Consider the following 14,841-nt stretch of genomic DNA (forward strand, 5'->3'; position numbering starts at 1 on the left):
CTCTCCCCCCCCCCTCTCTCTCTCAAAAATAAATAAAACATTTTTTTAATAAAAAAGAGTAGGACAGTTAACCGAATGAGCCACCCAGGTGCCGCAGGAAGCTGCCTTTCAACATGAAGGAGGTACAGTCTTTCCCTCCATTACTCGGCCGTGATTAGGATCCATGCACATATGAACAAAACCAGTCCTGGTTTATGCCTGAGTCCAGCATTAATTTTGACGGTTTCCCCCCGCACCACCATCATTCCCAAAACATTCCAAACTGGACATTAAATGTTCTGATCACCTTTCTCTAGATGAGTCCCCCCCAAAGTCTCGTCCACGCTTTCTCCGAAAGACCCACTTCTCTTAGGCTGAGAAGCCCCAGAACCTGCCTTCTGATTGCACCCTTGTTGCGAGTCTGACAAACACATCTGATAGCTCACGCCCCGGGGGGACATTGGTCAGTAGCCTTGGACTTCTCAGCTTAATTGCCCTAGCTTTAATGCCACTTAAATCAGAATGTAAGCACTGAAAGAATTTCAGGAATCCGATGATATAAATTGTATTTTTAGAGCTGAGAATGAGTTGAGCTAGTGACACAGTGCAGCGCCTAAAGATAGATCTCTTTAGTTTTCCCATGATTTATCACAGGCGAGTTCACAGCAGGTTAAAATAATTGAATGCGCTGATAGCATGCATATTGGCACGGTTTTATGAGCAGTCATTCATAACATATTTGTCACGAAGCATAGCTTCCAGGATGGAACCCTGATCCGCAGGCAGTGTTTTAGCCTCCACGACGCAGTGGAATTAACTCCTCTGTGGAGCCTGGCCACGTCGTCACGGTGTCCGGCCCCCAGCTAGAGCTGCGGGGAAAAGGATCAAGGGAATGACTGGTCCGCCAAACAAACCGTGAGTATATCATGATGACAGGCACACTTTCCCTGGAGGCTAAAGAGAAAAATGTGCTTTCCGGGGACGGCTGTAACTCCGTGCTTATAGACTCAACCTGCACTGACTTCTTTCTTTTCCCTTCGTGGTTCACTTTCCCCTTTTCTCCCAGTGTGATTTTTCCCCCCTCTGCTTATGGGCTGCGTCCCCTGGGCATGTACTTTTTCCACAATAAAAAAATGACTCTGCGGGGGTCACTGCAGCAGGTGGCAGACAATGCGTGTGTGGTAGGTACACGTGGACCCAAGTTCGGCTGTGTTCCTTATTTTTCTGTGAATCTGCTTAGTTCCTGTGTTGAGCCCCGATTTGGCGTAGGCGTGGAGGCACGTCCTCTGTCAGTCCGGGATGTCCTTACTCAAACACAAGGTCCTGTCTGGGTGCTCTGTGGCTGGTCTGCTTAGGGGACACTGGGCTTCAGGGCAAGTGGGAGGTGCTCGGGGCTCCCTCCCGGGGACCCCACCCTCCAGCATATCGGCTTTCTTGGCTTCTGTGACCCTCCATCTCCCCAAATTTGAATAGTCCCCAGGTTTGAATCTACTTTGGAGAAAGAGTTTCTGAGATCTCCGATCTCCCAAATCTTTAGTTTCTGTCTGGAGCCTGGGACTTGGGACTCAAAAGCTAAACCTGTGGCTCCTCTGTTACCTACATTTTACTGGTTTTCCCTTCCCTAAAGCACTAAAGACAGACAGCTGCACTGCCTAATGGGGGGAAAACATGGGGGTTACCAGGGAAAACATACAGGCAAATTTCTCCCAGTAATTTCCCACCGCATACAGCAGGCAGTCAACAAAGGTGACTGCTGTCTTTACACAAGGTAGTGTAGAGAAGCAATAAAGACCACAGACTTGATAGCCAGGCTCCACAAGTCCAAAATCTGACTGCATGGTCTCCTGACTGTGTCCTTGGACAAGCCACCTAACCATTCTATGCCTCAGTTCCCCCACATACAACAAGGAGATGATAGCAGCATCTCCCTACAAGGTCCTACCTATATAAAGTGCTTGGTGAATTAATTATGCTATTAGTATTACCACTTCTACAAAGCTCTGTCTCTCAAAGCCATTGGTGACCGTAATTGCATTGATGCCACTGGTATACACAGTACATCCCATGCAGAGAAGGTGAAACCACACCTAGTATATCACAGGGAAAGGAGCTACTATTCCCAGGTGGGAGGCTGGGCTGAGTCTCCTGGAAATGCAGCCCTCTGGGTAAGATGTGGATAGAAATGATCCTAAGGGCTGGGTTAAGAAGGAATCAGCTGACCTCAGTCAAGGCAGTTCTGAGATTCTTGGTGTGGAGAGACAGATTCTTGAGATTCTGGAAGACAGTTCCATGCTTCCAGTCCAGAGGATAAGAGAGTGAAGCGGGGAGAGGGGGAGAGGGAACGGAGGCAGGGAAAGGCTGGCTAAGTCAGTGTGAGGAACGTGCCTGGTCGACCACTGCTGGCGGCTGCCGGAGAACAGAACACGCACCGGGCCTCTCCTAAGAGGCAAGTCCTGTGCTGGCTCTTGCTGGGAGGTGCCGCTCCTGTGAGCAGAGACAAGAGGGGGAAACGGAGGGGGAGATGATGGTTCACCAGTCCCTACGTTACATAAACGTCAGTCTCTAGCCCATCAAACTGATGAGCTTGAGAAAGAGAACGTGGGAGACTCTGGCATTTACACCTGGTCCCCTTTCTATCCCAGAGCTATTCTGGTCAATGTCCCTATCAGCCCACATGAAGTCAGGATGAGCAAGTCTGCAGGGACAGCAGAAGCAGTGCCATGTCAAGGCTTAGGAGGTCTAGACTCAAGACCCAAGCGTATGACCAACTAGCCTGTGACCTTGGACATACCTTTCACCTTCCTGGACCAAGGGCCGTCCGTGAAGAGGTAGACGCAGATAAAAGCAGCTTCATTTGGGGAGAGCAACGTAGCATAGTTAAGAATGTGGGTTTCAGAGCCAGAGGGACATCAATATGAGTTGTCTTTGCCATTAACCAGATGTAAATATAGGGCAATTAACTTATTTAATTTCTCTAAGCTCCACTTCCCTCATGTATAAAGATGGAGATAATAACAGCACACTTCTCATGATTATTTTGAAGATTAAATTCAAGAGTGTATGTGGAGTGTTCAGCACAGTACTGCTGAAACACTGTAAGTGCTTGATCGATGGTTGCCAATATCACTATAGCGAGTTTTCGCTGGAACCCAGGGTTCCATCAGGTCACGGGGAGATGGAACTCAAGACAGTGGGCCCTCCTTCATTCACATCATCTTTGATTTTCTATCTGCTTTATCTAGTGTAAAAAATAAAAATAAAAATAAATGTCCCACGCTAAAAAATTAACAATATACTAGATATCACTGGACTAGACCAAGAGTTGGCCTACTTTTTCTGTAAGGGGTCAGGTAGTATCTTGGGCTCTGTGGGCCACATGCGGTCTCAGTTGAATGTTCTTTTAAATTAGTTAGGGTCAGTCTTGGAGCATAAGAGTGTTTGTTAGGATGAGACCACAGCAATGACACAGGGCCCTCACCCTTGTAAAACAAACATCTCAGTGGCTGCACACAGTTAAGACGTACTTCTTACATCACAGTAGAATGTGAACTGAGCACTGGTCTACACCACAAGTCTTTTGGAGACAAAGAATCTTTCCATCTAGTGGCTTCTCCGTCCATTTGGAGACCTCTGTTGGATGGAAGGAAAAGAGAGATGGGCCCACAGTCAAGAGCTCTTTAAAAATGTAAAATCCAGGGGCACCTGGGTGGCTCAGTCAGTTAAGCATCCGACTCTTGATCTCGGCTCAGGTCTTGATCTCAAGGTTGTGAGTTCAAGGCTCATGTTGGGCTTTGATCTACTACGCATGAAGCCTACTTTAAAAATTATAATTAAAAAAAAATTGTTAAAACCTTTCTTTGCTCAGGGCCTATACAGTGATAGGCCACGGGCTGATTTGAGCCTGTAGGCCATTGTTGGCACACTCCTGGATCAGACCATTTCTTAGGTTTCCTTCTGCAGATGAACCAAACTTCTCTGTGATCAGCCTTGTTTTTCCCCATCAAAGCAGACTAGTGACCCACTCTGTAAGATCTCACACCCTCTATCATGTGATAATCTTTTTCACATTTCTAACAGTTGTCAGATTAAGTGGTTTTGTAATGTTACAGAGAGTCCTTTTGTGGGCAGTCTTCGTAGAGATGGTGTATCAGTTCCCTAGGCCTGCCTTTAATAGAGTACTACAAACTGGGTGGCTTAAGACAACAGAAATTTATTCTCTCCTAGTTCTGGAGCCCGGAAGTCCAGAATCAGAGTGCTGGAAGCCTTGATCTGGGGGCTCTGAGGGAGAGTCTGGCCCATGACTTTCTCCTAGCTTCTGGTGATGGTCACCAGTCCTTGACATTCCTTGACTTGTAGACATACAGGGTCAACCTCTGCCTTTATTTTCACATGACATTCTCCCTGTGTCTCTGTATCTTTCCCTTGGCCATCTTCTCATTAGGTTACTCCCCACCCTAATATCCTCATCTTCACTTGACCAAATCAGCAAAGACCCCCATCTCCAAATAAGACCATGTTCACAGATAATAGGAGTCAGGGGTTCACTCTATCTTTTGGGGGGACAGAGGTCAGCCCATAACAGGTGGTGAATGGCACGTGGTCATGTATTCTTATCTAGGAACTGTGAAAGGGTAGAAGTGATGAGGACTCGGAGGGCTATCCCATGTGGCAGCAGAGATGAATGAGACAGACCAGGTGACGACGAGCTTCATTTTTACCCATCATTGTAAATTTCTGTACTGTTACAGCTGCTACCTTGAAGAATGCAGAATTTTGCTTTTTAAAGTGTGTGTGTGTGTGTGTGTGTGTGTGTGTGTGTGTGTGTGTGTGTGTTTAATATGGACATGGAACAATGAGCTAGAAAATGTGGCACATTCTGTACCCTCCTTCTATTTTCAACTTACAAATGCTGCATTCAAAATACCGGAACAATGTGGCTTGCGGTTACTAACAAAATTAAAAATAAAAGTAAAATGCCCCAAAGCATTCGTGTCACCCCGTGAGGGAAGAGGGGCCTGGTGCCCTGGACATAAGGCCTTTCCGGTGAGTTTTTCACCCCTTTCTGCAGAGGTCAGGATTTGAAAATCACTACCAGCTGGTTGGAATTTGGTCCTGTTTTGAAACCAATGATTTAGACTGCTAAACCATCGCTGGGACTAAGATTTATTTTCCCCCACTTGGTCTATGTTACAGAGATCCAATTTGCAGAGCGGAGGAAAGGGGCAGAATGTTTTCTTGGTGACTCCTCACCGCCTCTGCCAGTGGAAAACTACCAGTATCCCACAGCTAACCCATCGAATTGGTCCATGCGACACCATGTCTGATAATCCAGGCAGGACTTAATGTTCCCCTTCCAAAGTTCCATGGCCCTGTTGTCTCGTTCCTCATCAGTGGCACTCATTATGGGCTGCCATATTTGCAAGTCCTATCTCCCCTCCAGAAGTGCAAGCTCTTTGAAGTCTTCCTCTTGTAAAAGAGAGGGGAACAAACCACAAGAGACTCTTTTTTATTTATTTATTTACTTATTTATTTATTTATTTTTGAGAGAGACAGAGCATGAGTGGGGGAGGGGCAGAGAGAGAGGGAGACACAGAATCCGAAGCAGGCTCCAGGCTCTGAGCCGTCAGCCCAGAGCCCGACGCAGGGCTTGAACTCACGAACCGCGAGATCATGACCTGAGCCGAAGTCGGACGCTCAACCGACTGAGCCACCCAGGCGCCCCTGTAGTTATTATCTTTTTGAAGGAGAATTTAGTGTTAAAACCTGGCACATTTTTAGCCCAAACATTCCACTTCCATAAATTTTATCCAGGAAAAAAACCACAAATGTGTACAAAATGTATCATCAAGATGACTTACAGAGCAGGACGCGGTTGGTTTCATTAATGATGCCATATGCATTAAGGTAAACACGGGGGAGTCTGTTAGAGGGACACATAGACAGAATTTTCTTTTTCTTTCTTTCTTTCTTTTAAATTTATTTTTGAGAGAGAGAGAGAGAGAGCACGCGTGAGGGTGGGAGGGGAAAGGGGGCAGAGAGAGAGGGAGACACAGAATCCGAAGCAGGCTCCAGGCTCTGAGCCGTCAGCACAGAGCCCGACGCGGGGCCCGAACTCACGAACCGTGAGATCGTGACCTGAGCTGAAGTCGGACGCTCAACCAACTGAGCCACCCAGGCGTCAAGAGACTCTTCATAATAGAGTACAAACCAAGGGATGATGGAGGGAGGTAGGTGGGGGATGGTCTAGGTGAGCAGTGGGCATTAAGGAGGGCACTTGTGGGATGAGCCCTGGGTGTTATATGCAAGTGATGAATCACTGAATTCTACTCCTGAAGCCGATATTGTACTGTATATCAACTAATTGAAGTATAAATAAATTTAAAAAAAAAGAAAGAAATCTTACCCTTTGGACTCAAGGTGGAGAGGAGGAAGCCAGTAGAGAGGGGAAGACTTGAGATGCTAGAGAGCAAAGAAAAGCTTGGGAGTGAGTCCTTCAGGATCCAGGAAGGATAAGGCAAAAGGCCAAGCTGGAATAGTCCCTGCCATATACAGGAACACCGAGTTGTGGAGAATTTCATTTCAGCTTCCCTGGAAGCCGGCTAACCCCTTCTGTTTGGGGTGCAACATCAGACCTAGAATTCAAGAGACTGTACCTAAGGACAAGCGTGTCAAAGCTAGCAGCCCTAAGCAACTCACTTCACTTCTCTCTGCCTTAGCCTTCTCATCTGTATGATGGGCTACATAATGGAATTTGCATCTTGACATTGTTGCTGGGATCAAATGTGATAATGTGTGAAAAGTACTCAGCCCATAGCGTAGCACAGTGGTCTGTCCCCCAACTTCCCACATTTACCCCCTAAGAATTTTTAGAGTGCTTGGGTTGGAGCCTGAGAATCTGTAGATGTATCATGCACAGAAATTTTTATGTTCCAGGAATTTGGGGACACAAGGCTGTGGCAATACTAATGGCTCAATAAAGAGTAGCTGTATTCATTTTACTATGTTCATCATCATTAACATCATCACCATCGTTGTCATCGTGCGGAATTCTTTTTTTTTTATTTTAATAAACAAGTTTATCTTTAGTAAGCCTATATAAAAACATGAATAAATTTAATCTTTTAAGAATGGTTTTGAGGGGCGCCTGGGTTGGTTGAGCGTCCAACTCTTGATTTTGGCTCAGGTCATGATCCCGGGGTCATGGGATCGAGCCCCGCCTTGGGCTCTGTGCTGAATGTGGAACCTACTTGAGATTCTCTCTCTCTCCCTCTGCTTCTCTTTCCTGCCCATGCTCTTGCTCTGTCTCTCCAAAAAGAAAAGAAAAGAAAAAAGAAAAGAATGATTTTGGATTCGAGAGTACATAAATCATGGATTCTTATTCTGGCCCTACCTGAAACAGCAGTGTGACTTACAAAATAGTTAATATCTATGCCTCAGTTTCTTCATCCATAGAATAGGTTGTCACTGGTAAGGGTTGTGGTAATGATTATCTAAAGTAGCTGACCCACAGTAGGTCCTTAATCTGTGACAGATTTTCTTTCTTTTAAGCAATGGCTCAAATACTCTTATTATCTAAACTCTGTTTCCCCCATTAGGTCTTATGTAGGGGCCATTATATAAACAGATAAAGACAGAACTCTTTTGGTTCATGGTTAGATGGGGGTCTTCCCGTCTCCCCACCAAATTCCCCTGTTGGTCCTTAAGTTACCGCCACAGAACGCTATGTTTAAAAACAAAATCAAAACCAAACCAAAACAAAAACCTCTGTCTTTAAATCACATAAATGTTAACTGATCTTTAACATGATTTTCCCAATGTTTAAAGTATCTTTGGAAGAATATATGTCTCACATAGTATGAAAACTTGGCTGTCAAAAATGGACTCACATCATGGGGAATTCTACCTGAGGATAACGTCAGGGGAAGCATTCAGCAATATTGGTGGATTCTGTAGCATAATTGAATCTAGTTGCATCCACCGTGGTCTGACACGGAGACAGATTCATTGTTTGCAGAACTGGTAGGCTTGTAACCAAATCCAAACGATGCCCAGCTTGGAGCTCATGGCCATTTTTTCAATGGTACACGTATTTAGGTGGGAAATAGCCTTAACTTACAATAAACCCTTGGATTTCACTCAATAAATCCATTGGCTATAAATCTAACCCATGATTCCTTTCCATCATTTTCCTGAAATGAAGAACAAGAGAGAGTCAAGGAGGTGCACGTCACCACATTCTGACTGGGGAACTCCCAAAAAGGAAAGAGTTATGAGGTCATAGCATTACAGGGGCAGTAGGGGGAAAAACTCATTGTCCGATACTTTCACGTACAGACTTGTTCCCCCTTTAACTATTAAAACCAATGTTTGTCCATTGTTCTTAGACATCCAGGGGCAAAGCCATTTAATAAACTCCTCTCTGTGTTTGCTTGCTTTGATGGTTTTCAAACTCCTTATAATCAGTAACACATGTTTTAATTATTTTGTTTTCTGTCATACAATTTGCTCAGCTTTTCCCAACTCCTGCAATTAACACTTAGGGAGGAGAAACCAAATCACACAATTCATTGTACTTACTTCAGTATCTAGCATAGGAATTTCTTACTAATGCATCAGTGAAAAGATTCATGAACTGATGGTACCCAATTCATTACAGCGTGTCTTAATTCAAAGTCCTTCATTTTGGTCATACCTGTCTAATCATTTGACTGTTCTGCTTCTCTATATGCTCATTGTTAGATTAATAATAATGATAGATTATAATAGATTAAAGATAGTAATGGATTAACAGTATAACAATAGATTAATAGATCATCGTAATAGATTGATAATTGGGGCACCTGGGTGGCTCAGTCAGGTGTCCAGCTTAGGCTCAGGTCATGATCTCACGGTTCGCAGGTTTGAGCCCTGCGTTGGGCTCTGTGCTGACCGCTCGGAGCCTGGAGCCTGCTTCGGATTCTTGTCTCCCTGTCTCTTTGCCCCTCCCTGCTCATGCTCTGTCTCTCTCTCACTCTCAAAAATAAACAATAAACATCAAAAAATTAAATAATAGATTGAAAATAGATACTAGTAATAGATTGATTGTAATAATAACATCACTCTAAGGGCACATGAAGCTAGCACCTTGTCTGTGGGCCCTTGAAATAACTAAATGGCAGAGGTGTGTTCTCTTAAGGGAAATGTGCGTGTAGGTTATCAGTAGCAAGGCAAAAGGAAGAAACTATTTTTAACTGGGTCTCTGGCCCCATGTAGCTCCCAGAAGCTGGGCTGGACAAGGTAGAAATCTTCGCCTGCCTCCAGCTACCATCCCCTTATCCCCAAAGCAGATCTTACACTATCTCAGAACTTACACTATCGTTAAGCGAAACTTCTATTCTGTAGCACCAAAGTGAAAGGACCCAGAAAGACCGAGAGTTAAGAGTGTCGATTACTTAGGACAGAGTAACTCTAAAACAAGCACCTCTAACATCTTAGCGGCTGAGCATGATTCAGATTTACTTTTTGCGTTGCAGTACAAAGTAAGTTTGTGGGGAGGGGAGCTCTTTTCCACATAGTTTCCCGGGGACCTAGAATCCTTCTATTTAATGGCTCCTGCATCTTTTAGGGCTCTTAAGACCTCCTGTTGATGGAAGGAGAAGAGGTACATGGAACATTTTTTGGTTTGACAATAGGCATGTCACTTGGATGTACAGTCAAGAACCCAAACACAGGGCAATCCTTAATTATGAGAGAGCTGTATAGCAGTGTGCCTAGGAAGGAAAGAGAATGGTGAACAGAGCCAGTCTCCGTTACAGACAGCAAGTACTTGTCCCCAAAACCTAATGGCTTAGCTGGCCTCAGCCACTTGCTCTGGACAGTCATGGCAAGTGGGAGTTCCCCTGGGAAAATAAAGGGCATTATGTGGGAGAGACTACTTGGTGAAAATCCTGAACTTTTAGTTCCAAGTAAAGATGGCCCATCGGTGTCCCGGGATCTGAATTATTCACCCAGGATTCCATTCTAGAAGAGCAACAGGCTTTTCTAGAAGAGCAACAGAATTGGGAGGTTGGAAATAGGAGAGGGATAAAATGCTGTCTTTGACTAGCAGCCGTTGCTCGATTCCCCTCAAAAACCTGTGCTCTCCTCCTGATTTCTGTCTCCCACTGAAGCACAATCCCTAGAAGCAAAAAACTATTGCCCATGGAGTATTTACTGTTGCTAAAAGTATGAGTTTTCAATACTCATAAAACTCATACTTTGTTATCATGTGTTCCCCCCCAAAAAGAGGGACGATGTCTTCCATTCAGATAATTTCTCACCAGTTGTAGGATGATGGCGGTGATCGATGATGCCAAACTTGGATCCTCACTTCGTGTCCGACGCCACTCTAAGCACCTTGCAAGTGCTTCCTGCTTAGTTCCTCTAACAGCCTTTGAAATAGGTCTTCAAATTCTGTTCTGCATTTTGCAGCTTTGGAAACCGAAACACCAAGAGGTTAGATAACTTGTCCAAGGTCACACAACCGTAACTGGGGCCAGAATTCCAACAATAACAACAACAAAAAGAACGAGGTCTTAACCACCACATTCAACAGGTCCAGTGCCAAAAGCTGAACATCCCCAAAGTGTATTTAAGTGGGAAACAGATAAGCATGATTTTGCACTCAGTTGTTGTTTTTTCTGTCAAAAATAGAATTCATTTAAGTTTATTTAAACAGCAAAGCATAACACCACTGTTACCATGGCATTATATCTTCAAAGATTTAGAGCAAGATATACAAATATAAGTTCCTAGATACAAGTAAGCACCTTCTCCACTAATCTTAACAACAGAACATCTTAACCCTTTCTTCCTGCACTTTCTGTTTATTTATAAAGCACTTTCTCACAGATGGTACCTTTTAAATCCCTTCTGCTCTTTTGACTTTGTTATATTGCACGGAAACATAGTGTTACATTTCTGAGAATCTCAGAAAAGTATTTACCTCCTTCATTCCCATCTTCTATCTGTATCCTCTTAAATATGCAATAATTCCTGTCAAATTTTCCTTCCGCAAGAAAAAAAAATAATCAGAGCTCATTGGGATGTCTTATGTGTTCCACTCAGAAGAGTTTCCTCCAACTAGCCAATTATTGTTACTTTCATTATACCTTTATGTCATTGGAGAGGTAAAGCTTTTTTGTTTTTTATTTGCTATTTGCTATTGCCATGGCTAGGACATACAGTGTGCTATTAAATAGCAGTGCCCAGGGGGCACCTGGGTGGCTCGGTGGTTAAGCATCCAACATCAGCTCAGGTCATGATCTCGCAGTTCGTGGGTTCAAGGCCTGTGTCGGGCTCTGTGCTGACAGCTCAGAGCCTGGAGCCTGCTTCACTCTCTGTCTCTCAAAAATAAATAAAAAAAATTTTTAAATAAATAAATAGCAGTGCCCAGAATGACAGTTGCTTTGCTCCACATCTTCCAGGGAAAAGCATGAAATGTTTCACCATTAATTGTGTCGTTGTAGGGTTTTTAAAAACATTTTTTAACGTTTCTTCACTTTTGAGGACACAGCACAAGCAGGGGAGGGGCAGAGAGAGAGGGAGACACAGAATCCGAAGCAGGCTCCAGGCTCTGAGCTGTCGGCACAGAGCCTGAGGCAGAACTCAAACCCGCAAACTGGGAGATCATGACCTGAGCTGAAGTCGGATACTCAAATCGACTGAGCCACCCAGGCACCCCTCCCAGAAACAGTTTCAAGATTGCGCTTTGATACTTTGCTCCTGCCATTTCTAGATGAGTCTGGCTCCCTTCACAAGCTTCGCTGGGATTGACACTCGGGCTTAGTTAACTCGGTACCCCCGGTGCCTCCTTCAGCACACTGCAGGGTACTCCTGAAATCACTGAATGAATGACAGCGGGAGAGACAGACGTGAGCTCGTGTGTGCTAACCTCCGAAAGGGAAACTTCTTTTTCTTCTTAGGCACAGAAATGAAAGGGTGTTACCGTTTATTTAATACGGGACAGGGTCAGATCAGTGAACTTCTACAACTCACATCAGACCATATTACTACTCAAACGCACTAGCTTCGTGTAGTGTAAAAAGCCAAACAATAAGCCCTCTAAGGACCCCATCCCTTAAAATTTATGTTTGCGACCAAAGTCAGCTGCATCTCCTTGGGCTGATCCTAAAATAACTCTTTTCTCAAAAAGTCCCAGTATCCTGGCACTTCACAATAACACAAAAGGGCCCGAGCCCCGGGCAGCTGTTTGTTTTTATAGGAGCGAGAGCAACTCCTTTTTAATGAGCACAGAGCTCCCCATAGGTTCGGGGATTTTATTCAGCTGTTTTCTGAATCTCTCAAAGCTCGTCTTACTGAAATTTCAGCGAGACCCCATCCACCTTGGCGGCGGGGGAGGGGGGAGGCGGTCCCACCTCCTCTGCCTGGACACCCCTCAGCCTGCCACTCACCAACTCTGATGTCAGACAGACACACAGACAGAGGGGCCTTGCTGGCAGGGAGCGGGGCTGCGTCCCTTGCTGTATATCCCAACAGCAGAGGTATTCTGGACCGGTGCCCATGTCCCTGTACTGGAAACAGCACACGACTCTCAAAGCCTGATAGGGCTTGGGTTCTGGGGTGGTAGCAGCCGCCGAGGCCACGGAGGGCCCTGCATACCCTTGATCTGTCTGCTGACGTGTGGCAGACATTTAACCACTCCCCCCACTGGAAGGGGAAGCCGGAAGAGCAGGTGTCTGGAACCCCAGAGGACCTCCAGGGTGCGCAGGCCCTGAATAGACATAGCAGGTCATATGGCTGTAACCTCCACGATCTACCTGTCCCCTACCGGTGTTCCCAAAATGCCACTTCCCCAATAGGGTACAACCCATGCCTTCTGGTTTCTACCTGCATCCATGGATGGGTGGGCTCCAGGGGCCCCTGTCCACCTGAGCCCCTGGGCCCATCCACTCCACTAAAACAGAGATCATAAAGAAAGTAGAGAAGGAGGACGGGTTCCTCTCAGGCGGGTTTCAATACGAAACACAGATGATACATGTTCGAGGAGTAAGGAAATCCCTCCTGCCCTGCGTGTCGAATGCTCCAGGCACAAAGTCAAAACCCTGTCAGTGGTGTGGCTTTTTTCTCCACCATCACTAGACCTCTCTGAATCCTGAGTTCATGCGACACCCGAGGAACTTTGTGCTTCCTGAGCATCTCGGAGGGAGGGGATGATTTCCACAGTGTGCCAGCTGCCACGGACACAGTTAAATCTCCTGGTTCAACATTATGTTTCTTGCAGCCACAGGCTGGAAGTGAGGTACGGAGCTGTGTCTTACTTCTGTACCCCAGAGTCAGTTAGCGTGCGTTCCACGAAGGCCAGAAACACAGTTCCTCAGAATGGAGTCTGCAACTCGAATGGGCTCCCCATGGAAAGCGGAGGCCCACAGCTGTCCCCACCCCGGGGCCCCTTCAGTCTGCAGTGGTTCATCCTGGAGCACGGGCAGAAGGGTCTCCTACTGTCTGCCACAAGCCCCCCAGCAGTGCTGGAGGGTAGAGCGCACTGCAGGAACCACCCCATGGCTCAGTGGGAAATACAGTCAAACCTTGGTTTGCGAGCATAATTCGTTCCGGAAACATGCTTGTCATCCAGAGCACTTGTGTATCAAAGCGAGTTTCCCTGTAAGAAATGATGGAAACTCAGACGATTCGTCCCACAAGCCAAAAATATTCATGTAAAAATTATTACAACACTGTAATATGATACAAAACAATAAAGAAAACACAAAATATAAAGAAAAACAAATTCACCTGCACTTACTTTCAAAACCTTCCTGGCTGGTGTGAGGGAGACGAGAGAGAAGAGGGTTACTGCGTAGGACGACTTTCACTATCACTAACGGAAGTTGACTACAGTACGGTATTAATAAACTCTTGTCTTATACTGTATTTAGTGTAACTGGCCATAAAGCAGCAGAGGAAAGGGTCTCTATCTGCAGGCAGCCTGACCTAGAATGGAGCACAGCATTCCTAGGCTCGCTGTTGGATGGAAAAGCAAAGGACTGTCCATAGGTGCCTCGAAGTGACAAAAAATACACTAATGCCAGTGGTGGGCACCTTCCAACGTTCTGGAAAATCCTTGATTCAGGTCAAACACCATGGCCTGAGACCAAGCATCCAAGCCTGGGAGATGATCACCCACAATCCCAGGGAGAGAAAGAGAGAGAGAAGAGCCACTGGCTCAGTTGTGATCATGTGACATTCAGTGTCACATACTAGGATTGCAAGACATGGCTCGTTTATCAAGTTAACATTTATTAGCCATGTTTGCTTGTCTTGTGGAACACTTGCAGAACAAGTTACTTGCAATCTAAGGTTTTGCTGTATTTATTTATTCATTCAGCACAATGGAGCACCTGGGCTGGGCTAGGGACTCCACTGAGCTCTGGAACAGGTAGTTGGAGGTTGGCGGGGGGGGGGAGGGGGGGGGGTTGCTGCTCCTGGTAACCCTAACCGTCTTGTCCATCCCCACACCTTAGTAGTCAGACCTGAAAGTCTGGTTCACACATGAAGCACAGCTCTCCCTGGGGCTCACGGCAAAGCCATGAGGGTGAAGAACCCTTCCAACGGAAGCAGGAGGGCACACTGCCATCCTCGGTCAGCACAGAGCTCCCTGTGACCCGCATCCCCACTGCAGGATGCTCTGAGGTCCCCCCAGGGCTTGCTAATCTGGTTCTTCAAGCACCATTACTCGGCCACCCCTTTAGAGGCGGAACAAAAACTTCACCGTGCTTGTGAGAATATTCAGACATCCACAGACGCAGAAGCAAATGAGGCCCCCAACGAGGCAGGTTCTGAGCGCGGCTAGACCAACAGCCAGAGATTAGGTCCCCATTCAGGCCC

General features: G+C 45.9%; 1 long non-coding RNA gene across 2 annotated transcripts in view; it reads left to right on the forward strand.

The window, feature by feature from the left end:
- Nucleotides 1-267: 267 nt before the first annotated feature.
- Nucleotides 268-14,841, forward strand: part of LOC113595927 (uncharacterized) — an 88,907-nt gene continuing 74,333 nt past the window's right edge. The window contains exon 1 of one of the 2 annotated variants that reach the window (XR_008293972.1): nt 268-894. This is a non-coding gene — a long non-coding RNA (uncharacterized LOC113595927). The remainder of the gene's footprint in view (nt 895-14,841) is intronic. The other variant, XR_003416599.2, reaches the window with a different exon arrangement.

The sequence above is a fragment of the Acinonyx jubatus genome, chromosome E1, assembly GCF_027475565.1.
Source record: "Acinonyx jubatus isolate Ajub_Pintada_27869175 chromosome E1, VMU_Ajub_asm_v1.0, whole genome shotgun sequence".
NCBI lineage: Eukaryota > Metazoa > Chordata > Mammalia > Carnivora > Felidae > Acinonyx > Acinonyx jubatus.